General features: G+C 38.5%; 1 long non-coding RNA gene across 1 annotated transcript; it reads right to left on the bottom strand.

Moving 5' to 3' along the window:
- Window positions 1-154: 154 nt before the first annotated feature.
- Window positions 155-27381, bottom strand: LOC149916607 (uncharacterized). Its single transcript, XR_016469456.1, has 4 exons — window positions 27264-27381; window positions 23256-23353; window positions 2035-2213; window positions 155-293 (listed from the first exon to the last, which is right to left on the bottom strand). It is a non-coding gene; the product is annotated as an uncharacterized LOC149916607 (long non-coding RNA).
- Between the last annotated feature and the right edge of the window lie 524 nt (window positions 27382-27905).

Here is a 27905-nt window from a genome sequence, read left to right as displayed (position 1 = left end):
TAGCCCATGGAAATACCGAAGTGCCCATGTATCTCCATTTTGAAAGACTAGAATAGTTAACAGAGCAATAGTTTCTGAAAGTGATTCTTCTTGTTTAATATTTAGATGTCTATTGGACATTAGATATGGGATGAGACCAAACACTTACCTCTTTTCCAGCTAGTGCCAGGCTGGGGCTTCAGGTATCAGGGATTTAGCTTGCCAATGATTCCCAATGCAGATGAGAAATTCAGAGGTGCTCCAAAGAAATGGATTGTTTTATCTGGATCCACATCATGTGAAATATTGTAATCCTACAAAAGTTACATATTGTCCATCAAAGGCTCTCAAGCATCTGCAATCTTTAGTAGCTACCCAAAATGTACAGCTCATTTGATGCTATGATACCACCCCGTAATAACACAGTTAAAAAATGAGAATGGTTTCACCCAAACATTTTTTGTTCAATTTGTGTGTACCTTGCCTTATATTTCCCATCTTTTTACATCATTTTTACTACTCTTCACCTTCTCAATATGAGGACTTAATAAGGTTCTAAGAGAGGCTGGCCACTACAGTATTTCCAAGCAGTATATTTCATTCCACACACAGTACAGATATAGAAAACAAACAAATAAATAAATACAAATGAAGGTCTGGAGTTGATTGCATTTGAAATATGCTGTTATGATGTGGGTGTCTTTCTTTCCCAAGCAACCTGGACTTCGTTATACACAGGTCAAGCTGTAAATCAGGAGGTATTGGATATTTCCAAAGCTATAGAAGACATAAAATTACATGGCTTCATCTGAAAGAATCATAGGCAGAGAGAAATTAAGGATGGAAGGCTTATTAAACTGTCTAGTTCAATCTCTGCCAGCATGGGATTATTCCATGGAATGTATTTTACTGCATGTTACCCGCAATTGTTTCCATATGTGATTCTGCTCTGGAAAGAGCTTATAAAAGCGATCTGCTACAGTGCTACTCTGATTGAATCACTGATTTCTTCTCTAGTTTCATAAAGCTTAAAGAAATATTTTTTCCCTTCGGTTGGAGACATCCACTCTATCAATCACACACACTATCACTTATAATATATATTCTGTTTGACATCCTTGCCTTTATTTGCATTGTGTAACTCCACATTATGCCTCAGTGCACTCCTATTGCCTTAGGCATACTGGGATGCAGGAAAGAGGATTGAGGTAACAGCAGACGTAAATGCTTTATCAGAGATAAAGCCATACAGGCCATACAGATTTCTTTGTACTGTACATGTCTGCACTGAGACTTACAATGTTAATACTGTATCTTCTTTCCACAGCTGCTCCTCTCCTATTTTTGAGATGAATTTCTGAATCCTGACGTAATGAATCCTTCATTAATCTCAATTTCCTTCTGATATCAGTACTGAACTTATTCAAGTATTACAACCACTCTCTCCAAGAGGCTCATGTTTTAGCTTCAGGTGAAGGAATAGGTCAGTTACCTGTACCATAAAGTTGCTGAGAATATTATTCTGCCTCTTTTTTTTTTTTTTAATAAATTATTCACTGTATTCTTGCTCTTTAAAAGCTTTACAGCTATTAGTATTTCTTTGTGTGTGCTGAATCCCCAAAAAACTCAATGGCATCAAGCTACTTTTTAATTGCTCATAACCACAGGATAGTGTTATATTCTCACCACTGCCAGAACATGTCATCAGTTCTGTCTCTACAACTCTAACACAAATCAACTCTTTTTTTTTTTCCCCCTCAGTCACTGCCACTACCAGTGCTCTCTGCACGTCCCCATGCTATTTCAACACTGCAGCACGCAGGCGTGCACAAGGCATACCACAGACATCTTTGGGAAACCTGCCTTGCCCTCAGCTTGAAGCCTCACAGACAGCCTGTCAGGCACTTTTGTGCTGTCATATACTTCCAAATGTACAGATACAGAAATCTGCCTGTCCTGAGACTGCACTGAGCTGTGCCTACAGCTGTACTTGCTGGCTCTCTACTGTATGATCAGTCAGGCTTAAAAACACAGCATAGATTTAACATTCATTACCTATAGATTCTGTCACCGAAGAGTCATGCCTCTTCAGTTCACTGAAGTCTTCTTTCAATCATAGAGGCATCCATGGGGACGGAGTACTTAGAGAAATCTTGCTTCTCACTTTCCCACCGCGTGTTCTAGGCTGAATCTTGTCTTGCCTGCTGTAGGTTCCTCTGCCTCTTCTTTCATGTCTTACAAGAGTAAAAACATACTTTGTCAGTCCTTATTCATGTTGCAGGCTGTAGTGCAGCTGGAGGCTTCCAGGTGTGTTACAGAGAGAGAGGGCAGTGCTGACTGCAGTGGTTAAAGCATTAAGCAGACACCCTGGGAAGCTCTGCTGTATTTTTACTGTCACAGTCTTGACTGTGGCCAACTCCTGGAGTCTCCTTCTGCTTTGAGGTTCCCAAATTTTTATATGTAAATGGTACTGTATTCATTTATAAAATGCTTTCATGTCTACTGAAGAAAAATAACCTGCAAGAGAAGAGCTATTATTGTTTGACTCACGCAGCTCTTGCTATTTTCTAATCACAGCAAACAGTAGTGTTATATAGCTACAGCATCTGTAAGCTCACCTATACACAGAAAATACACAGGTACCTAAGAGAGGAAGTTCCTTGTAATAATGGGATTGAAGGGCACAGAGCCTTTGGCAGCTGCATCAGAACTGTAGTGGGTTTGCCACTACTGCATCTTTGCAACTTTCAGCTTTCCAATCTCTTTCCAGTTCAAATTTTTAATTTCGTACTGTTGGAGAAAAAAAAAAAAAGGGGAGTGGGGGGGGAAAGGAGAGAAAATAAAAGTTAGACAATTTTCATGTCATACCATCTGTGATTTCTGTTTCTGATTCAGCTACACTAATAAACTTTTCCTGCTGTGTGACCCAAAAGAACTGGAAAAGGTCCATTCTAGTTGTTTTCCCTAAGCTATGCTGAGTGAATGCTCAATTCCCAAAGGATGAAGTGTATCGATGTAAATTTACTGTGATAGAGTCACACTGCTGCTGATTGTTGCAGAACTACCACTGAGTAGTAAATGCTTCACTGCTCTGTTACCCGAGGGGCTGAGCATTAACTACACTATTGAACAGCAAATGCTTATCATCCCCTATAATTCTAACTATATAAATCACTGCAGAGACAGTGTGCCTGCAGGGAACTCACACGGTCTATAAAAATGTAAAAATCTGAACTATATTTAGCTGACAGAGTAATACTTAAAAAAAAAAAAAAAAAGTATTCAAAAATAATCTTAGATATTAGCACATCTTCATTTCAATCTACTGAGGCTTTGGTGGAGTATAATCTTGTCTGTAAACATTTTCATCTTTAACTACACGTTTAAAAAAAGTAGGGATAAGAAATAAAAACTGTTACTCCCATCTTTGCCTACTCTCTCTTCTCCAAGATTTCACACATCACAGACAGTGATATCCTTTAAACTCATTCTTAGAGCCCCGTATTTTTTCTTCATTGAGGAAAACTGTGTCTATTTGCTTAAAAAACACTAACAGAGGGTTTAATCATGGTTGTAAAACATGCATCCATGAAAAGGAGGAGATGCAATTCCCTTCTGTTCAAAGACACAGCTCTTCTAATAAAGGGCTTATGCAAGGATTGCTGTTCTGACAGATGAAAAGCGTGTTACGATGTTCTTCCAAGGAACCAAACTGTGACTGAGCACATAGACATAAACTTTCGTTCCAGAAAAAGCAAACATTTAGTCTGGAGTAGACATAAGTAGGTCTATTATCGTCAATGAATTACTTGTACTTGTAAAGTATCAGAGGAGAGAGCATCAGAGGACTTTATACTAGAGCTGGTGGTGCATATTCCTTAATGTATACATCAGATAACTTCTGTTCCTCCTTTTGGCCTCAGTCATGCAATAACCTCTGGAGAGGCCTCACTAGCCATGCTGTAATTATCACAAACTGCCTATGCTATTACTGCAGAGCTACGGCTTTCAATACTATTCACCACTAGAAAACCAAAACATCCCCAACTGCCCATCTGCATAGAAATAAAACACACATTTAATACTTAAATGAAATTACACAAAAACAGAACAAAACCAGATGAGAAAACCTTCAGGGGAGAACTTGGACTTGCTGAGTGTTCCATCCAGCATCCAGAGCTCTGATGAAAGAGATGGCTCAGAGCAGAGCTGGAAAATGATCAGAAGCAATCAATGTTTCAAAGGGGTCACAGTAAAAATCAAGTAAGAATACTAAAGCCTTCATGTTATTAATCCATGGATAGCTTAGTTTTCCTGACCTTTTCCTGTTCTAATGCAACAAAGATTTTGATTTTTAAAGATTATGTCATAATTTATTAATGTTTAGTATACACTTTTTTGCCTGCACATAGAAAATATTTGTAAATAACTAGCATGAATATACCATAATCCATAAGCCTGAACTCATCAAAAGCAATGGGAGATTTTAAACAGAAACACAATTAAGCAACGTAAATATGTTTGAAGCATTAAAGGAATGAGGTATGAGTTAAAAATTGATTCAGATGAAGCTAGTTTTCCCAGGACAGAAAGAAAGAGAAAGATGGAAAGGAAGGGAGAAAGGGAGGAAGGAAGGCATATATAAAGATTACTTCTTAAAAAAAAGAAGCAAATAGTGCCAACTATTTGCATGATCAGGGTACCTCATTATCAAAATGGAGATAAAAGTCTTTCTGTACATATCCTTAATGTGGCTTGAAGGTATTTCTTTGACTTGCCTTCAGATGAAGAGTAGTTTATAGTAGTTAACTACAAACAAAATGCAGGAAGCTCAGCGAAAACAAACAGAATGGTAGTATTATAAAAGCAACTCTTTGCTTTGTTGCTTTGTCATTTACAGTGTATTATATGCTCATCAAAATGTCAATTCAAGCAAAAAAGCAGAATATAATATAACAGTGAAAAATCTATAATTTGGGATTCATTTCAGAACATTAATGCAATACAGCAATGGTTTAATACACTGGCAAAACCAACACTTACAGGTAATCCTCCAAAACATATACCAGCTGCAGGATTCCAGATGAATTTGAGATGGTAGTCCCATAGGACTACTCAAGTGAAAATGAGCTCATGCTTCAGTATTTTCAGATTAGCTCCATATGCTGTACTAGCACATTTGCAGTATTAGTAACTCGCAGTAAATTTCTTAGAGAATCACTGAATTTAGTTTCCAATGCCCATAGCCAGCAAAACTCTGTCATGTTACTTTGGAGACCACTCTGCAACCAGCATCATCCCTATATAATATTATTCTGATTCTAAATGAAAGCATCATCCTCATCAGAATAAACACTGGACACCCGCAAATTCAGGTGGCTGGGAAAAATCTGAGATGATTGAATTTATTGATTACAAAAATGTTTTTTTGTTGCTATCAGTTATTCGGTGCAAATTGCTGCAGTGCCACGAAGTGAATAAGAGGGGTGACATTTCACACCAAGGAGGACCTACTGGACCTACCAGGTAGCCTATGGCATTAAGCATGCTTGTGAATACTGGCATGAGCACAGCTCAAGTGCTGGTAATCTTCATATGCTCTGGCATGCCACGAAGTGAAGCATACAAGTCCTACAGATTATAATGAGACCTTTTAGTTTACTTTGCTCCTAAAAATTTTTAGTTTCCCCTTGACAAAAAAAAAAAAAAAAAAAACGAAGTGAAGAAAATCAGACATTTTAAAAATCAATCTCAATTGCATTATATTCAAGACCCACTATTACACTCCATGCTTGTTACATTTGAGCTAAAAGAATATTAAAAATCTCAATATTTTGTTGCTGGCTTTTCTACTTAATTATTACCACACCGGGCAGGTAATCATTATGCTGATTACTTGAGACTGAGATTTAAATAGCTCATGTGGAGGTTAATAATCAGATAATAACAGTAAGCACTGGTTCTGTATAATTACATCAAATGACATGATTTACTCTAGGGCAAATTTTCCTTCAAAGTGAAACACTTCAACGTATTACAATCTTTTCAAGGAACTCTACACAGATCAGCATATATGGAGGTTCCTTAAACTACAAAATTTTTGGCATTTGTGAAATTTAAATGGAAAGGGAACATTTTATTCTAAAATGATAATTATCTATTTGTCATTAATGTTGGATATGTTTAATTAAATTCTCTTTTTCAACAGTCCACATTATCACAGAAACACAGAATGGTTGAGATTGGAAGGGGCCTCTGAAAGTCATCCTGTTCAACAAGACACATTTACTTGTTGCCTCCAGAACCCTATTGATCATAATATCCCTATGGGAGAACACTGAACTGCTAATGTGGCCAACGAGAAATCCAGGAATTTTAAAAAATAATATAGAATTTATAATGTGGAGACTTTCTTGTATTGAGAAATCATTAGAAACTGGGCTTACAAACTTTCTTCCTTCTTCTGTTGTACATTTTTCACTGTTATCCCTATTTTATTAGTGCCAGTCTGATTGAAAAGGGCAAAGGGAAAAGCAAGCATTCTGCAGAGTAATTAGAAATAGGGTTGGACAGGGCTTTTCTTAAAATGTCACTGCTTGTAAGAAGCTTGTGACAGCTCAGCATTATGTGAGGCTGGCTTTTACAAGATACTGTTAAATATACACTGATTTCTCTCATATTTTTAGCTTGCTATTTGAATCATCTCTACATCCAGTTATTTTCAATTGCTGTTACAATTCATTGTCATGTTTACTAGCCACTGGAGCAATGCTGTCCCAAATCACGACAAAATAGGAACATTATGGCTGTCAAATGAAGCTACTGATGTCTGACAGGACAGGTTATGGTTTTACCAAAAAAAACCTCCAAAGCCTTCTGTGTGGGATCTGACTCACCGCAAGAACTCAGCGCGATGGGTCTGCAGTGTGAGTGTGCATGTGTTGCTAGAGTACTTTTCAGTTTATCTGCACATGTACACTGACTGCATTATCCCTTTGGGTCAAGACTCAGTTTCCCCACTTCCAGCTGCCATCAGAGACATTACATTTAATGTGAACCTGTCCATAGCATTAAACCAACCGGTAGGATTATTCTAGTTTTCATGTCAGAAATGAATACTGAAGAAATTCAGAGAGACATAAAATGTAATAAAAATTATATTGATTTTGATATATTTACTTTAAAAACTTCAGGAAGGATCTAGATCACAGCTTTTTTTTAGGCTGTTTCCTCTATACACATTTTAAAGTAGTTAAGATTATTTATAAATGTTATTACAATTAAGAATTAATACAAACAACTACATAAAGTTTCATTCCTCACTGTGAAGATTCAAAAGAAAATACTTTTCATATTATTGTTATTTTTTTAAACTAAAATCTAAGTGTTCTGCAGAGAAAACAGCAGATAAACCATCTTCTGTTGGCCAAGGTGACCATTTCTCCAGAGTGGAGTAAGAAGCAACCATAAAGGAAAGCTTTCAGCCTGACTGCCTTCACAGCAGTTCCTCATGTATTTTGTGTTTGGCAAAGTGCTCGTTTTGTTGTTGTTGTTTTAATCTGAAATATTTACTAAAGTTTTTGAAAAGGAAGCTTACAGCCAGGAAAATCTGGCAATGTGACTTCAGCAGCTTTATCTCAGTGGCTGGGAAATTCAGAAAATGAGATGGCTCTGAAAATGCTCTCGAGCTTTCAATTCCTATGCTCTCTTAACATTCACCATCTCCACTACTGATAGAAGCAATGATCTAATTGCAAATCTGTATCAGTTGCATATTGATCCTTGGGAGCTCTGATTGTATTTGTCCAAAATAATGGAGATGAGTAGCTGATTCTAAAGACAACTCTAAACTTCCCCATCTAACAATATAGATCTCAGATTAATGAGCTCTTAAAGTAATTGGGTCAGCCATAAATAGGGTTGTTTGCAAAGACATGAATACATTAATCTGTAAAGGCTATATTGTTAGTATCACAGAAAAGCGTTGTGTTACGTATGTGCAGTTTTGAGGATTGATTGGTTGCAGCCAGATTGCATCTATTTCTTTCAAATATATTCAAAATACAGAGTGCTCAGGAGGTTTTTTTCCATGTAGTCCACAACACAGATGTAATACTTATGTTCAAAGCAGAAAAGTAGTCACACTATTGGCATTAGTATCTTTAAAGGGACTTGGGATAGAATATAGCTCCTATGAAGAGCTGAAAGAAACAGTATTGATTTCGGATGTTTAATTCAGGAAAGAAGAAATAAATGACTTTCCTGGTGTTGGAGTCCAAGGGATTGTAACAGAGAAGAAAAAAATACAGGATCTGTTGTTTGGTATCTCTCTGATAAAGGGTAAAATGTTTTCTACATACTGGGTTACAACTTACAGATAAGCAGAGACCTCTGCATTGTATCCCCATTACATTATAGAGGCCTTTTTTCCTCAGCCTCTAGAGAAACTCTTTTTATATCACATAGAGAAATGAATGATTTATTTCAGGACTTCTCTTCTGCCATGTCTGACTGAATCTAATATCCCAACGGTCTTTGGGAAGTATGAACCATAATAAACCTGAAAGGAATGTGATTTTACAACCTTCTTTGCCTGAACTTGTCATGGGAACATAAGTAGCAGCAGCTTTGTAACACTGTGAATTGAAAATGCTCAGTCTCTGTTGGCTTAGCTCTGTACATGTCCTCCAGTCTGACTGTCTTGTCTCTTTCTGAGCTCCTCCATCAAGCCATTACAGAATGAGAATTGAAAGTGGTTTTCTAAGTCATTAAATCAGAAGTGAACTGCACTCTATACTGCTGTCTTCAGCAGATTTCTGAAAGATTTAAATTCCATTGTTGCAGTCCTTATTTACTCTATGAAAACAAAAACCCCTCAGCATAAGATGCAATAAAACAGGAGAACCAATTCCACAAACCTTAATTTAAATCAAGCCCCGTTCTCTCCTAACAAAAAAGAATAATTTACATTAAAGTTTCACATTGATAGTTTCAAGTTTTGAGTTGGGATGGTCACAGGGGAAACAGTACTGCACAAAAAGAGCATCCAATGAAAAAGAAATGAGGTACAAAAAAGACCAGACGTAGAAAATGCCAGAGGAAAGAACTGATAGCTAAATCTGAGAAAACACCCCATTAAGAATAATTATTTTCACTATTTATAAGCTATACATGAATGACCGGGAAAGTCTCAGATGTAATTCTTATTTAAAATGCATATGAGCAAACTTCTACAAAGCCCCTATACATTATGGATTGCAAGGGAATTTTCAGCACAAACCTTTAAGTGAGGCAGCTGAATCAATGAACTGCTTCAGTAAGACTACAGAGTATATAAAAATAAAAAAAAATCAAACAATAAATTTTAAAATTCCATTTAAGAATACCTGCATATTCAGTATTGTTTGGAGTGTTTTAAATGGATTTCATAAAAGAAAGTATTAAACTTATATTCAAACCCACAAAATTCAGCCAAAAGTATAATGAAACTAAAATGAAGTAAATGCCTTTAGTCAAATAGTCTAACTTCTGGAGAATGAAATTCTGAGTTCTTCAAACATTACGAGTTATTTAATGACAACAGAGTAAATAAAATAAATAAATAATAAATAAATCCAAAGCAATACAGAAATTCATTTCAGCCAAGTCAATTCTGTTCTGCTACACTTTGCAGACAGCACTTACTCATGCTCAGTTTAGGCAATAAAACTTTCATTTTGTGATTAGCAGATTTCAATTATATCAATTAGAGGGAATGTTACAATTCTGCTACATATACAGTCACAAAATATATCTTCGTGAGCAACGCACACCACTACAGCAAACTCGGGAAGGGTCAATAAACTGTGAGTTAATAACAAGATTAACCAACGGAGTCCTGAGAAAGGACTGAGCCAAGATGGAATTCACCAATTACATTTTTTCTGCTGCATCTCAAATCTTCTCACCAGTTATAAACTCTTCCCCACCCTCTCCCCCCCCAAAAAAAAGCAAACAAAAAAAGCAAACAAAGAAAACAGAAAAAATAAACCGCTCACATTGAGATCTCATCATTTGTGAAATGAAATTTGAAACAGCAGTATTACAAGGGCAAAATTTCAGTTTTAAGATTTTGCAGTTACATTTGACTGCTAGACTTGCGCACATTCTTAAGCAGATACCCAAACACCATCAGTTATTTTTGTTCTCTCTTGATCTTGTTATTTGCTTAATAGAATTGTACTAGAAAAGTAAGTACTGTAGGACACAACCATAAGCTGAAGCATCAATATCAATATTCATAAATTGATGACTATAAAAGAGTTCTGGAAAAGAATGATCCTGAAATAATTTCATTAACAGAAATTATCCGCTGGCTTTCCTTGGGGTAATAGCGCTGTCAGCATTCCTGCATCTCAGAGACTGAAGTGATCCACCCTATTTCCATTAAGAAACAATCATACCAAACATCTTTAAACACTTTCTCCAAGTTCACACAGACAGCTGCGTAAGGTCACTGTTCTTTCTTTGTTTTTTCTTCCCTGGAAATTTAAGCACAGAGGTTCCCCTTTCGGAACGCAAGTGATGTGAAAGGAACTGCAGCAGCAGCTGCGAGCTCCGTGGAAAAATGGGCACTGAGACACAATATGATTGCTGTCAGGAAGAGGGGAGGTTCAGGATACCTTCATTTAGTAACAGCAGTAGTGGAGTCCTAATTTCTAAGCTGGTAAGTGCACAAGAAAAATAGTATTTTGTATTCCCAACAGCAAGTGTTTACAATGAAAACTCAAGAGTCATCAGGGCATAGACTGGCCATAAAATTGAAAACACTCAGCAAAAAAGGATAACAGAAGTACATCACGGTGCTTGGCTGGAAGCAGTAACACCATAATGAAACAGGTGGCGCACTGGCCAGGGTGAGTAGCAGGCCAGCAGGAGATCAGCATGCACGGTATATTTATATTAAAAATAAAACATTGTGCATATTGTGATGGTGAATGCTGAAGACTATTTTCCAGTATGCCTTATGACCACACACTCTTTCTTTAAGCAGTATATTTCAGGTTTGTAAATTATGTTGAATCACTTTTAGTAATATTGTTATTTAGTTACCAACTAAGATTCCAGGCTGAACGTATTTAAATGCTCTAAATTACTGGAAAAGTTAATTATTTTCCTGTCAATTCTAAGTCAGAATTACTATTTCTATCTTGTTATAAAGCTTATGTTGTAGTTAGCTCTCAGTACATTCATTCTTTTCAGGTTAGACTTAAGGAAGAACTTTTTCTCTCAGAGAGTGGTCAGGCACTGGAATGGCCTGCCAAGGGAGGTGGAGGAGTCGCCACCCCTGGCAGTGTTCAAGAGGCATCTGGATGAGGAGCTGCGAGATATGGCTTAGTAGCTTGTGATAGCAATGGTAATGGGAGGGCGGTTGGACTGGATGATCTTATAGGTCGTTCCCAACCTTGTGATGCTACAGAATCACAGCATTGCCAGGGTTGGAAGGGACCTCAAGGATCATGAATCTCCAACCCCCCTGCCACATGCAGGGCCACCACCATTCCACCTAATGCTAGACCAGACTGCCCAGGGCCCCATCCAATCTGGCTTTGAACACCTCCAGGGACGGGGCATCCACAACCTCCCTGGGCAGCCTGTTCCAGTACCTCACCACTCTCACCGTAAAGAATTTCCCCCTGACATCCAACCTATATCTCCCTTCCCTCAGCTTAAAACCATTTCCCCTTGTCCTGCTGTCACTCACCCTTTCAAAGAGTTGATTCCCCTCCTCTTTGTAGGCTCCCTTTATGTACTGAAAGGCTGCAATGAGGTCACCCCGCAGCCTTCTTTTCTCCAGGCTGAACAAGCCCAGCTCCCTCAGCCTGTCCTCATAGGGGAGGTGCTCCAGTCCCCTGATCATCTTTGTGGCCCTCCTCTGGACCCTCTCCAACAGCTCCCTGTCTTTCTTGTACTGGGGGCTCCAGACCTGGACGCAGTATTCCAGATGGGGTCTCACAAGAGCAGAGTAGAGGGGAACAATCACCTCTCTGTCCCTGCTGGCCACCCCTCTTCTGATGGAGCCCAGGATCCCATTTGCCTTCCGAGCCGCAAGGGCACACTGCTGGCTCATGTTAAGTTTTTCGTCTACCAAGACCCCCAGGTCCTTCTCCACAGGGCTGCTCTCAAGGACCTCTCCTTCCAGTCTGTAGGGATGCCTGGGATTCCTCCGGCCCAAGTGCAAAACTCTGCACTTTGCAGTGTTGAACCTCATCAGGTTCACCCGGGCCCACCTTTCTAGCCTCTCGAGGTCCCTCTGAATGGCATCCCGTCCTTCAACTGTGTCAACCACACCACTCAGCTTGGTGTCGTCAGCAAACTTGCTGAGGGTGCACTCAATTCCGTCATCAATGTCATTGATAAAGATGTTAAAGAGCACCGGTCCCAAGACAGATCCCTGGGGGACGCCGCTCGTTACCAGCCTCCACCTGGACATAGAGCCATTGATGATCACCCTCTGTCTGCGGCCTTTCAACCAGTTTCTTATCCATCGAGTGGTCCACCCATCAAATCCACATCCCTCCAGTTTGGAGAGAAGGATGTGGTGGGGGACCATGTCAAAGGCCTTGCTCAAGTCCAGGTAAATGACATCGGTCGCCTTTCCCTTGTCCACCGATGCCGTCACTCCATCATAAAAGGCCACCAGATTGGTCAAGCATGACCTTCCTCTGGTGAAGCCGTGCTGGCTGTCACGGATCACACGCCCTTTCCTCATGTGATCAAGCATGTCATCCAGGATGATCTGTTCCATGATCTTCCCAGGCACAGAGGTGAGACTCACCGGCCTGTAGTTCCCAGGGTCCTCCTTGCTCCCTTTCTTGTAAATGGGAGTGACGTGACCCTTCCTCCAGTCATCCGGGACCACACCAGACAGCCACGACTTCTCAAATATGATGGAGAGCGGCTCGGCAACCACCTCAGCCAGCTCCTTCAGAACCCTGGGATGCATGCCATCCGGCCCCATAGACTTGTACACATTCAGTGTCATGAGGCGGTCTCGGACCTGCTCTGTCCTCACAGCAGGGGGGGATTTACCACCCCAGTCCCCACCCAGAGGTGTAGGGATGCAGGGCTCAGGGACGGAAGGAGTACTGGAGTCCTGGCTGCCAGTGAAGACCGAGGCAAAGAACTCATTCAGTACCTCGGCCTTCTCTTCGTCCGTTGAAACCAGTTCTCCTTTTACGTTTACCAAAGGAGGTACACTCGCTTTGGCCTGTCTCTTCTGGCTAATGTACCTATAGAAAGTCTTCCTGTTGTTTTTCACGTCCCTCGCCAAGTTCAGTTCCACCTGCGCCTTGGCTTTCCTGATCCCACATCTGCAAGTCCGGACAACATCCCTGTATTCTTCCCAGGTGGCATGCCCTTGTTTCCAGAGTTTGTACACACCTCTCTTTGCCCTCAGCTCTCTCAGCAGGTCCTTACTGAGCCACGCTGGCATCCTCCCTCCTCTGCCCGCTTTCTTGTTCAGTGGGACAGAGAGTTCTTGCGCTCTTAGGAAGGCATCCTTGAAGAGTAACCAGCTCTCTTCAGCATTTTTGTTTTTAAAGAGAGCATCCCAGGGGATCTCGGCCAACAGTCCATTGAACAGCTTAAAGTTTGCTCTCCCAAAGTTCAGGGTCCTGATGCCACTCTTCACCAGGCCCACAGTTCTCGAGATCACAAACTCGATCAGAGTGTGGTCACTGCAACCCAGGCTGCCTCCGACCTTAACACCATTAATTATTTCCTCCACATTGGTGAGCAGCAGGTCCAGCAGCGCTTCACCTCTGGTCGGTCTGTCCAACACCTGGACCAGAAAGTAATCATCAACACATTCCAAGAGCCTCCTGGACCTCTTGCAACTCGCCGTGTGATCTATCCAGGAGATATCCGGATGGTTGAAGTCCCCCATCAGGACAAGAGCCCGTGAGCACGAAGCCTCCCGCATCTGAAGCAAGAAAGCCTCGTCAACAGTCTCCCCTTGATCAGGTGGCCTATAGTATACTCCTATCACCAGCTGGCCTTTGTTAGACCCATTCCTAATTCTAACCCACAGGCTCTCAACCTGATCATGACTGTTTCTCAGAGGAAGCTCCTCACAGTCTATCCACTCTTTGACATAGAGGGCTACTCCCCCACCCTTCCTACCTAGCCTATCTCTTCTAAAGAGCCGATAGCCCTCAATGGTGGTATTCCAGTTATGGGAATCATCCCACCACGTTTCCGTGATAGCAACAAGGTCGTAATTTTCTAAGCACATCACGGTTTCCAACTCATCCTGCTTGTTTCCCAGGCTGCGTGCATTAGTATAAAGGCACTTCAGCTCGGCTTTCCGTCGCACCGCCTTTATAGATGGTCTAGGTTCCCCTAGAACAGCAGCATCCCCAACACCCCCCTGCCCCAGTCCATCCCTTCGTACTTGACCGTCGTCGCCCAGCAGGTTCGGTACGAGCCCTGGAATGACTCGCTCAAGCTCAACATCCCTGATTTTGCTCCCTTCCCCCTTCATACCTAGTTTAAAGACCTGTCAATGAGTCCTGCTAGTTCCTCAGCTAAGATCCTCCTCCCCCTCAGAGACAGACTACTTTCATTTGCTGCCATCATGCTACGATTCTATGATTCTATGCTATTCATCAGTATTTTAGAAAAAAAATTGTTATCACAGTTATATGGAGCTTCTTTTCAAGTTAACTGGCCACATACCAGTAAAATGTTGTTTCATCATGTCAAAGTTAGTAGTTGAACCATAATAAAGCAGCCTGGGCTTTTACCTGACTCTGTTGAGACACGTAAGTGTTAGAGCTTGGGTTCACTTCTCACGTGAGGAACTTCACTGTATTCATCCAGGAGCCACCCTTCAGTTCTGTGGCTCTCATGAATTAATTATTCTCTTTTTAGTATGGTCTAATTAGTGAGCAAAGCACACAGGATGCCAAAGAGTGCCTTGCCAGAAAATTGCTCTTTCTGAAGCTATAGCTGTAATTTCAGACTGCAGTATATGTGCGCATAGTCAGCACGGGCGACAGGAGGATGCCCAAGACATTCATCACCAAGTGCTGCTGGCTAGAGACACAGAAATGGTGCCTGTAACCTGCAAGGAGCTAGTCCATCATGAGATTAGCCACTACTAAGGTAAGGCCATACATCATTAAAAAAGACAGGCGCAGTGTTGGTGATACAAGAATAATAAGTAGAACAACTTGCACTGTCACTTTGTGTAGGAATGAAGGAGAAGCCATGCAGGTTGCTGGTGATGCAGGAGAGGGTGAATATGTAGTCATTACTTCAGGAGAAAAATGATGAACCTAGTCAGCAGATGTCTTTTTTTTAGTCAAATCTATCTGCACTTACAATTCACAGTGGAAACTAAATACATAAGTTACTCAATGTCTAAACATGCTTTTCCAACATGAAAAATATGTATGGTTATCCTGATAAGAGCTTAAATGCTTTTCATTTAACCTTAGCTTTCTCTACTTTGGCTTTAATGACAAATTATTATTTACATGAATTGTATTCCAGCTAAGCTGCTTTGCACAGGCAGAGCTGCTAGGGAGAACTACAGCATGAGTACAGTGCACTGTCCCCGTTCTCAGCAGGGAATGTCCTCAGGCACTTGCTGTCACTCACTGTGAATAGGAAAAGCCATGAGTTTTTCTGCAGTATCAATAAGGTCTTTAATATAAGATCATTACTTTTGATAATCTTGTACATCCTTTTTTGCATGAATTGATTCAAGGAGAAAAGCCAGAGATGAGTTTCAGAGTAGTGGGTGCCATTTATCAGTTTTTTGTTCCGATGGAAGAGCAAGACTTCATTTTGAGGTCTCCTCACAGAAAGCACAAAGCTATTTACAATGTGAAGTGCAAACTCCTGCAGCACCTACTATTCATTATTACTACTATTAATTTTGATTTCAGGCTATCCCTTTCTTTTCCTTTTGCTTTAAAATTTCATGAACAGAAATGAAAGTACATATATATAGCCAATGTAATTCAACTCTTCCTTCTGCAACTTAGCAGACTATGTGCTTATACATTATCCACAGAATCACAGAATGGGTTGGGTCAAAAGGGACCTTAAAGGATTCAATTCCAATGCCCCTGCCAAAAGCTGCCTGCCACCCACCAGCTCAGGCTACCCAGAGCCCCATCCAGCTGGCCTTGAGTACCTCCATGAATGGGGCACCCACAGCTCTCTGGGCAGCAGTGCCAAGGCCTCACCATCCTCTGAGTGAAATATATTCCAGTCAGATGCTAATATGTTTTACAGTCTTCTAAGATTCTGACTTTTGGTATCTAGATCTACTAGCACATTTGTGCAGTGCTTTTACAAAGCAGATAGTGGTACACTGGCAAAAGCCTTAATCACTTATAACCTTTATGCTCTCACTAAATTCCACAGATTGAAGGTATGTAAAGAAGGCGATCCTAAGAGTCTGTGCCTTGCAATACAATAATTGAACCAGAGCATGTTCCTGTGATGGTGATCTCCAGTACACCAATGTAAATTCTGCAGCAGCTAACACTTAATCTTGACATATGGTCAGTTCAGAGAAACCCCCCTATACAGCTCTGCAAGGGGTGATCTTTCTCCTCTCTTCTCCTTTGTTTTCCCCCTCCCCTCACATACAGACTCCTGCACAACTTACTGCAGGATTAGGCCTAAAAATGGAACGCTGCCTGAATATAATATACTGAATCAGTTCAATTACTTACCAGTTAAGAAACAGTTACTTACTGCTATAAATATCAATAAATTCAAATAGTTGGAGCATTGATGAAGATAAGGTAGACAAACTATTTAAAAAAAATCAAAAGATGAAAGATAACCAAGAATATAGTATATCTACTGATTCCTAAGCAAAAAAACAAAACAGTCAACAATAAATACAACAACAAAGAAACCTTTTATACTCTTTTCTCAGCAAGGAGCAGCCTGCATTTTTGTTTAATCTTTAAAAAATAACAAGAGACAACCAAACAACACTCCCCCAAAAAAAATTTAGTAAGCACACTCTGGAAAAACTTCCTTTACTTCTAATTAGGATGGCATATTATTTACGTATTTAGATTCTAATTGCACTCAGTTGATATATTCATTAAAATTATTTTCATTACAATCAAGCTTGTTACCTTTTTTCTAACTGCAGTAAATTCAAATGTCAAAGTAAGAAAAAAAGTCTTAAACTAAATTCTGGCAGTCGGCATTCCTTGAATGTGAAATGCATCCTATTTCCTTTGATAGACAGAAATAAACATTGTTAAATGAATATTAATAAAGTTCTAAAAGCTGGTGCACTTAGGGCCAGCCCACAGCCATTTTTCCCAAACCTCCATGTTGTTTTGCAGTAACCCCATTAAGATGCTTTCTCCTGGTTGCACACCAGTTGCTGCTGCCCACACAACCCACCCTGACTCTGCAGCTGCTCTCAGTGCAGGCCATGGCCCTTTTCTTCCTCCAGCCTTGGTGATCCCCTATTCCTTAGGTGTGAGACCCTCACCTTATGGGGTTTCCATGGAAAAGAAGTCATGCCACATAGTCAGTTAAAGGTAAGACATCCAGTCGCATACTGTGGAGTTGATTCTGATTCCTTTAGGAATCAATGGCTGTCTTTTAAGTGACTTCAGAGAAAGCTACATTAAAAAATCATGCATGCTACAAGGTGTTTTCACAAGAAAATATGTTTTTACAGAGAGGGTTAGTTATATGCAAATTCTAATTCCTTTCCATTCAAACATGAGTTGCAGTATTTTTATCGGAAATGGTCCCTCGGATGACAACATAACAGTAACTAGTATAAGAAATAATATGAAGCTTGGTAAACCTGTTAAGATCTTGGTTCTATAAAGGGTGTAAAACTAAACATGAAGGCTTACCCACATCACTTTGATTTTTGCAATCAAAGTTTTTTTATGCAAAGAGAACAAGGGGAAATGGCTTAAAGCTCAGGGAGGGTAGATTTAGGTCAGATATAAGGAAAAAGTCTTTTGCAGTGAGGGTGGTGAGGCATTGGAACAGGTTATGTAGTGCTGTGGTTGAAGCCCCATCCCTAAAGACTTTCAAGGTAAGGCTGGATAAGGACCCGGGCAATGTGATCTAGCTGTGGTGTCCCTGTCCACTGCAGGGGAGTTAGACCAGATGGTCTTCAGAGGTCCCTTCCAAATCTAAGGATTCTATGATTCTAAATGCTGAACTGTGCAGTGCAACAAGTCCTATGTAGGTATGCCACATGTAATAACTACATTTTTTGAGTCAGTGTGTTAAGTTCACTGCATTTTTTTGAACATCTGCCTATCCTGTGAAAATGTATAAAAGATTTCTGAATCACTTCTTTTAGAAGACCTAAAATAAATAATGAAAAAAAATATTAGTATAAAGTAAACTTACCAAGAACAACTGCAAATAGACTGTGGATTGTGATATTTATGATGATAATTAAATAAAAAGTATTTTTTGTTTTCTCAATAATACAGTTTGCACCACAGCAGCAAACTAACATTTTACTCCCGAGAGAGCTTTATCCCAGAACCACCCATCATTTGTGCCAGTGAGTGCATGCTTCCCATCTTTCTCAAGCTCATGCATCTCTGGGTAGCTGTAAATCAAAAGACTACATGAAGTGCAATCATTAACAAACATACGGAGTACAGTGCGATGTAGTATCTCTGAGAACACATATTTTACCAAATTTATACCTATGCTAAAATTTTCAAATGAAATATATAAATCTGCTCCCATGTATTTATAATGCATATCTGTCAAATTCAACAGTATTATTTTTTGTACAAGAAAGGATGATATTTGACATCCAGCACTTTCTCAGTTTAACTTCTGCTTCAGCTTCTTTCAGTGAAACATCAGTCCATTAGTTCTCTCAGTGAAAGTCTTCAAAAAATAGTGATATTTTCAGACATTGTTCATTGTATATAAATTGTAATTCCTCTGAAATATATTGCTTCAATAAGGTGGAAAATATTGTGTGGCACAGAAAGAAAAGAAAGCAAAGCATTTGATCTTCAGCATTTGAGCAGCTTAGTTCCTTTGTATTCATTCATGTCGATGGAGATAAGACTTCATTACAGAGTGAGCTATTGGTTCTAATAAGATACTACTGAAGTATGATTTCTGCTTTGAAATCATGTTTAAATGATGCACCCCGTGAAGATAACTTTTTAAGGGCTATCTCATCAGGGAAAAATTGTTTAAAAAGTAATTTAATGGATTCAGACATTAAGATTGGTTCCTCTTGAAGCCTGAGCAAGGACTTTTCTGCAAGGTGAATCAGGCAAATGGCACAGGGGAGCCTGAGCAGTGCATGCCTTCATATTCCTTGTAAAGTGGGAGAATAGGCCCAGGAATAACTTGAAGTTGATCAGCAAACCCCATAACCTTCAATGAGACAGTGTAAGGGCACTGACTTAGAAAAAATGAAGGCACTGCCATCCACACAAAGTGAAAGGTATTTAAAAGTTATTCCTTTAAGTGAGTGCACTCTCATTTCCTTTTACTTCATTGTGTGTCTAGTACTACTTTCAGTCTAGCACATATAATTCAGAGGATCTGACATCTATTGCCCTGATCTCATTTATCACCAACCCATCTCCATTTCAGAAGCCCAGATACTCAGTGTACAATTTTTACTGTAAAATTGGATTTGTTTGTTTTGACAGAGTAGGCTTGTTAAATTTATGATTTAACATTGAGCATCCTTCACCTTGAAAGCAGCTTTCCTGCTGTAAAAGTGAGGCATCTCTCTCATGAGGACGCTATAATATCATGATACAGATGCCCATCCTGTTAGACAAGGTCATGCCAGTAGAAACTAAACTTAATTTCCTGAGACCTTCCAATGCTTAGCTCTATTTTTCACTTCACAAGGATAAATATTGGGAAATACTTTACACCATGAAATAACTGTCCTTTCATCAATAGAATAAAAAAAATGGTTCACTTCAAAATGGCGAGGTTAAGGAAAATATAAAAAGCATGTTGAAAACACATTATTTGTCTATCTGATAGTTACTGCCTTTGTCTCTACATCATAGAAAATAACTAAATTATTTCACATGTACTTTGGAATAAGACTCTTCATTAGGGGTGGGTATTTTATTCATAACTATGTTTTTGACCTTATTTGAATCGTTTGCCATTGAGCGTACCACTTTGTTCTCTATCTGCTCCTCCATGTCCTCACCAGAAGTTCCCTAAAAGAAGTACTCCTCAATTGTTCTTTCCACCTTGTCTTGAAACTTTGACAACATAAAGACTTCAAATCATCTTAGAAACTTTTTCAGTTCTAAGATAACAAAGTTGTTCGCTAATTCAGTTCCTTCATCATACAAAGAAAAGCATCTTTGCTCATCCAGCTCCAGGTGCACTGATGTATCCATCTTGATCTACCTCTGAAATGCAACACAACAGGTTGCAGCTCCAAGAAAAAATCTATTTCCCTGCAATGTCTTTCCCACTATGCGTAGCCTTCCTTTCCTGTTCTAGATCTGTATATACAGAGGATCTGCAGCTCAGCTTCCCCAGTCAGCAAAACAGGAATCACTATCCTTATCTGCTGCAACTTAGCTGTACATTTTCCTTCTCTACAGAAACTTATCTGCTGCCAGTTAAGGTACTTAGTAATTTTCCAGCCATTGCAAACACTTACAGGCTGTAATTACAGCCTGTCAGCACTCCACTCAACCTTAAGGAATGGGGATGTTGCAGTCTGAATCTCCAGAGATCTATCTGGATCTGTTTACAACCCTAAAAGAGTTCACAGTTGGAGATTTTTTTTTTTCCAGCTATAATTTCAATTAGAGTCTGTGGGCTCTTTGGGCAGGTGAATGCGTGTCTGTGGCAGAGTAGATGGAGATGTTATGGAAGTCTTATCTAAATAAAAATATTTATGAAACAAACTAACAAAAACAAAAAACAAACAAACAAACAAACAAACAAACAAAAAACCCAAAACACCAAAACATTCATGTGCGCTCTCAGTACTTAATTCTAGCTCTTTTGCATTGATGTTGATCTTTATCCATAAAACTTCCCTGACTCACAGCAACCACAGGGAGGAAAAACACATGGTGCTTGATGTCAGGCTTTCCTCTTCATTTACGTTCATTAAATTCTGTACTTGCAAGGAACATGAACCATATCTTACAAAACAAACTAGCAGCAAATCAGCCATCACTTGCAAAGGCTTAGCCCAGAGGGCAAGGCCTTTTTAACAAAGAGGTAGACAGCCTGATGTGCTCATGATGTATTTATCCTTCAGCTGTAAGAATGAGCATCCTTGAAAGAATTTTGGTTGATCGTGAAATTGGATCATAGGGCACCACAACGAAAAGATGAATAAATCTAATTTTTTTCTGGGAGGAAGTGAAAGATTATCGTAATAAGGGCTCAACACTTCTCAGAAGTTTTTTTCATCTTCCTTCAGCTTCAAATCTTATATTGCCTAACTTGCCCATTTGATTTCCTTTCTACTACTGTGTATTTATCCCTTACTGAGAATAAATCACTAGAAGAAGTTATTTGGAAAATGGCCTGGATGTGTTTTAACCAACAAATCCAGTGTAATCAGCAGACCCTGATCCTTGAAGTTGAAAGTTTATTTTAGAACAGCATGCCATGTTTAATCAGTTTTACTAACACTGCACAGTACTATCTGCTTTGACAAGAATATGTTGATCGTATTACAGAATGATTACTGCTAATGGAGATCTTTTAGACAAGATTAGATTTTGCTTCTGCCCAGATGTCTCAAAGAACGTTATTAGTTTCTGGTGTCATATTTTCGTAATATTAATATGATCAGCTTATGGGCCTGCTCATATGCTATAACTGCAGCAATTTATCTGACACTTAAATTGTCAGGATTATGCAGCATCTAACCCAATGAATGTTGCTGTAATCTGTATCAAATTAGGCACTGCCCACACAATCCTACCATAGCTGTGATTTGACCAGTGAATATTCTGATGAGCTCCCGACCTCTGAGATTCAAAAAATGATATTGAGCTGCTCAGTAGATATTTCTGTAAAAGCTGATTACTTCAAGATATTATTCCAGATGGTGAATCTACATATTTTTAAAGGACTGCAGCATTTTTCTCATAAATCAGCAAAATAAGATTCAGAGTTGTGCTATTCTGACAGCTAATTAATGTGGCACTGTATAGAAAGCCCATTAGTATAACTGCAGCTGTAATAGTAGCTTTTCTGTAGATACAGAAAGGATGATAAATTACTTTGTTTATAAAGCACTTTTCTTCTTTCAAAGCCAGGGGATAACTGCAAGTACCTTTCCTGACCTGTATTTAGTAGTTAGACATAAAACATTATAAATGTTGAGAACCATAAAGATTAGTTTTAATACATTTTGACTAGAGTGTCTTACAATATCAACCAAGCAATACTATTGCCCTTAAGTTTAATAATACATGCTGATATGCACTCTGATGGTATGCTTCATTCCTTTTGATAATATGCCTTTAAAAACAATGTCCTTTAGGGTCCAATGGACCATGAAATAGTCTCTGCAAAAGTACCAGTGGTGCCAATGCGGAGACAAACATTCATTTTGGCTGTCAGCTTTAAGGACTGAGGAAGAAATGAAGCACATTTATTATAAACTGATGTATTCTGACTAGATAATCCTTTTCAGTTGTAGGCACTATAAAGGCAAGTGCAGATTACTATGGGGGAATAGTTAAAAAAAAATTCAGATGGGCTGAAGCAGTTGTGCTTCTAATTTCACAGTTGGATAATTTGCTTTATAAACTTCTATTTAAAAGAAAGTTTTACTGGCAATGAAATACGCTAAGTAAACAATCTGTAATTTGAAAGTTAGTATATTAGAGATACGTACTCAGAAGCTGCTTCTACTAATACTACACTTATTAATTAATATTTGAGTTTACTTTACTATGCTGTAGGAAAGTAGAAGATTTTTCTTAGATATCCATTTTCATTACAATTCTGTCAAAATTTACCCTTTAAAGTATCACTATTTAATAGCACATCAATACCATGGTTATTTCTGTATAGCTATCATAGTGACTATATAACTCATGATGAAGTCAACAAGGCCAGAATATTCTGAAGAGAATACTTTAATCTTAGTACTCTGGTGCATTTTTCACGGTGTAAACTTCATTTTTTCCCCCATTTTACAGTTAGAAATTGGAGGCAGAAAGCTTAAGAGATTCTTTTTGGATCACACAGTAAAAGGAAGGAGAAGCTGTATCAACAGCTCTTACCTGGCCTTTGGATACCAATATTTGACCAAGGCCTGCTGAGCATGTACTATTGGGTCCCTTATGGAACACTGATGAGCAATCAGTCAAGTGCAACATGCCTGAATGAAAGGGAGAGCAGAAAATTATAAACTAGAAACACTAGTATCTATTGTTATGCTTTAAAAAAAAAAAAACAAAAAACAAAAAACCAAAACCATCCATCAACACCCAATACCAGAGTACTGAAAATTGGAGATAATCTGACAAGTCTAAAAGCAATGCAGTGCTCACAGCACACTGTAACAACACAACACCTGTTGTCTTAAACCCTTTCTTATTAAATACAATTTTTTTCCAAAATCCGTAAGTAGAAATAAAAAGAGAGTTCACCTCTAGGACATGTTATGCACATACAGCTATGTGAAATTAGCCCACAAATAAACTATCCAACAGATTGTAAATGTTCACAGGCATAATTAGATACATTATTTATGTATTTATACCATTCTTGCATCAAAACTTCTGCATGTTCTTCTAATTTAGAAGAAACAGTTTCTACTGGTTCCTTTAACCCAGAGGCAGAAAATACAGACTGGTGATCTATGAAGTTCTGATAATATTTAGATTTCTAGCAGACTGAATACAGACTGAACACTCCACACATTTCTCATCTGCTTTTTTAAAATACAGGTCACAACACAAAAACAATTTTTTAAGCAGCTGATTAATACATAGCAACCAAAAGTTAAAACTATGCTATTGAGTTTTGTGCTTGAGAGAGCAGAAGCAGGCTGCATACTTCTGTAACAGGATGATTTCTATACGCAGTGAAAAGCACACTGTTCTCCAAGTTACTCTGCTAATGCCTGCCACAGCTGAGGCAATGCCACCTCTGGAAAGCCCTTTGTATCCAGTGTTTCAGTTCACTAGCATGCCACATTTCAGAAAAAGCAATTTCTCCCTGTACTTCACCTGTGCATTTCTGCTGTCTGTATGCACTCTGAGATAATACATACTGTTTACAAGAAATGGAAAGTACTGCAGAATTCACTTACCAGCTGTGATCCTGCTTTAAAATTACACTGATGCACTGACCTGCTATTGGTGTTAATACCAGGCTACTGAAAAGGTTGTTATACTTGGTTCTGATTTAATTTCTAGACAAGAACTTCTTAAAGAGTTTAGGCAAAAGTGGTTCCTTGGAAACCAACTAGTGGCATAAGAAAATGCATTTTACTTGCAAAAATAAAAAGGCCTTTTTGAAAACAAAGTTGAGATGGGGCATATTCAGCTTAGAGGAGAGAAGGCTGTAGGGAGACCTCATTGAGACCTTCCAATACTTTAAAGGAGTTAATAAAAATGAGGGAAATCAACTTTTTCCTAATTTGCAGTTGGCACCAGCAGTAAATAAACAGGAAAGTAGAAGCCTTCTTTTGAAGAATTAGGGATTCTTTTACTATGGCTCACTGATACTTATCATCCAGCTAGAAATAAGTTCTGCTTTTTATTTATGTCAATTTTCTTAACAAATTAAGATAGTTATCATAATTACACTGAAACAAAGATTAACATTTAATAGTAAAATAGTTTTACTTTGAATTTATTTATAATCATAGTCTAATGGGGTACAATCTATACTAGGAGGAAATTCTAGTTTAAACTCTGTCAATACTGCACAGCTCTCAGCAGCAGCCTGTATAAACATCTTCAATTTGGGGTTTCTGATTTTGTGCAGTTACTGAACAGAGAAAATCTGTTTTGAATATGCCCATACAGAGATGTTAGTTTTGTTTCCTACTCAAATACAAGTGTGAGAAACAAAACACATTTAAAGTTGAAAAAACATTTCATTCTGTCAAAATTAAATATTTTTTTTTCAAAGTCTCTGGCCCCTTAAACACTGATTTTAGTTAAATGTTGTGGGTATTTTTTCCCAAATGTCACAGCAAAATGAAAACTTGAAACATCTTGTATAAGAATTGTCAAAACACTTATTTTCTGATATTGAACATTATTCTTACTTTGTTTAGAAGCAGTCTCCAAAGGCAGTTTTCAGTAGCAGCCTTCAAAGTTATTTTGAGTAAGGAGCCTGAAATGGAGCTTTATGAAAAACTTTAGCTTCACTAACAGTTTAGACAAATCTACTTAACCAGTATGTATTTCTGTATTGCATGTTCTCTCAGTTTGGAAGATCTACATGATGTTTATTTTCTGTACCACTTTCTACATGTCATGAAGCATATGCTGTAGGAAACTGATTGCTTTTCAGGCTGACAGCTGCTTTGCTTTGCTGTTCCAGTTCTCTGTCACAAAAGAAGATATTTAAGCTGAGAAATTCCTCAGTAATATATTTGGCCACTTTTAAAACTTAACTATTAAAAAGGCCAGGGTTCTGTTTGCCTTCAGTATTCTGATTTCTTCATTGAAATCACTCCTTTATGGAGATAGATAATTCCAATCAATACTAATTTCCATTCTTCTAGAAAACTCTTTCCCATGTGGGAAAACCCTTAACATATTTCAAGTTATCAATTTTAAACATTCTTTAAATTCTTCAGCAATTACCTAGATACTTAGAGTTCATTTAAGTCAGTCAGAGAGCCATACTTCATTTTTAGGCTTGCTTAGTCTTTTTCAGCATTCTTCTGGTGCATCAAGAGTCACAGAGGTTCATGCAGCTTCTTATAAACAGCCAGATCTCTCAGCACCAAGTTCATCGGAGAAGCAGAACAAGCACATGTTCTGAAATGTCTTTGAGGCAGGAGATGCCTAGCTTTTTTACAGATACAGTTAATCTAATTATTTTGGCATTTCTCCCGTGAAGAATGACTTTTCATTTTCATTCTTCGATTTATTATGGGTTGGAAAATTGCTAAAATTCAAGTTTACATTGCCATTCAACTTATAAATTGATTCCACATTCATTTTCTTTTTGGACCTTCTGGCAAGGCTAGAGCTACATAGAGCTCATTCAGTTAACACACAAATGTACATGGTCTATTCAAATCTCGATGTAACATCATAGAGCGCTGCTTAATGATGATTCCTTCCAAACCATTTCTTCCAAGAAATGCAGAAAGGCCTGCCTAGAGTAGGTCATCTCACAGCTGACTTCTTGACAGACCACTACCAAAGGTTTTGCCCTATTTAATATTTCATATGAACGCTTATTTTTGTAATCCAAGAACAGTTGATTACTTTGAATTGCAGGTGCTATACTACTGTGATTGCAGTAATTAAAATAATTTGGGTCGGAAGAGGTATAATTAAGTTATTAATATACACAGTCTTTGTCACATGCAGAACACAGGGCATTTTGACAAGGCAATAGATAAAACATAGCAACACTGCAAAAGGTGAAACTGACCAATCAGGTCAGTAAGTTCAGGATATCTATTTGTTCTTTTCAAGGAGTTTTGTTTTTTTGTGGAAGTTGTACAAAAAGTGTTACTGTATAGAAATTATAATTACTGCCTGATCAAAGATAGGTTATGCTTTTTCCTTTCTGATAACATGACAATTTATTTAGTTTCAGCCTATATTGGCATCTTTTGATGGTTATTTTTCTATTGCATAAAACCTATTACAAATTTACATTATTTAAAAACAAAGTGTGAACACATTTTCAAGAAAGCTTGCCAACCCATTCTTTCCTTCTGTTACAATAATAGGAAAATAACCTTGGCAGAATTTTTAGAAAATGGAATTGCAATCTTCTGTTTCTTAATTACAGAGCTTAGCTGCAACATTCATTAGCCTGCAACTGGCAACATTCCACAACTTTTAGGCAATCCAGCCTTTCCTTGCTAGAAATGGAAAGTAATGTTAAGGACCTAAGCCAAATCCAAAGAAGGAGGCAGTATTTGCACTGGCCTGTGGTCAGAATCTAACAGCACAGCGTCTAAATGCACAAAGGACTTAATCCACAGTGGTTTTCAGTGAATTTCTAAGGTGGGATATAAGAACGTTTGCAGGAGTTTTGTGCATTTTTGGCTACAGCTGTCAAGACATGAGGTTTTCAAAACTTACAAATATCTGAGAGTTGGAAATGATGAGAATAAGGCAAATGCTTCAATGCTTCAAGTCTAATGTTGCAGAGGAATCGGCTGATACCCTCACTGTATGAAGAGATAGTGACCTCCAGGACACGGTGATATTTTGGTGACTAAAACAGAAAAAAGAAGGTAGACTTTTATAAAAAGAGATCAAAAATCTCAAATACAGACTTTAATATATTTTACATGTATCTGAGAATCCCTTTTGGCTTTATTTACTGTTATGATGATTATTTTGCTGCATGGTTTCTTTTTATGTCTACTTCTTTGTGGACATAATTACAGTCTATTTTACCACTGTGTCTCTTACTCACTGCGTCTGAAGGTCATACAAGCTTTTGGATGATCTCCTGCAGACTTTCATTTATGTGCATGAAAAAGAAGGTGAAAGAACACGCAAGCACACAAGTCTTCACTGCAGCTATACACATGCTATGTATTTAATGAACTGTATCTCCTTTTCCATGCAAGCTGAAGACATTTACCTTGACTGAAAAATCATATCTTCTATGCTATCAGTTACATCATGGGTTGAGACAGTAGATTCATCTAGTTTAGATGTTCCCATAGAGAGTAGGCAACACAGTTGCTTGGTTCATGTGCACTCTGTGCTCCA

The sequence above is a fragment of the Phasianus colchicus genome, chromosome 10 (genome assembly GCF_987193195.1).
Source record: "Phasianus colchicus chromosome 10, bPhaCol1.hap1.1, whole genome shotgun sequence".
NCBI classification, from domain to species: Eukaryota; Metazoa; Chordata; class Aves; order Galliformes; family Phasianidae; genus Phasianus; species Phasianus colchicus.
This window is presented reverse-complemented; position numbering and strand designations above follow the sequence as displayed.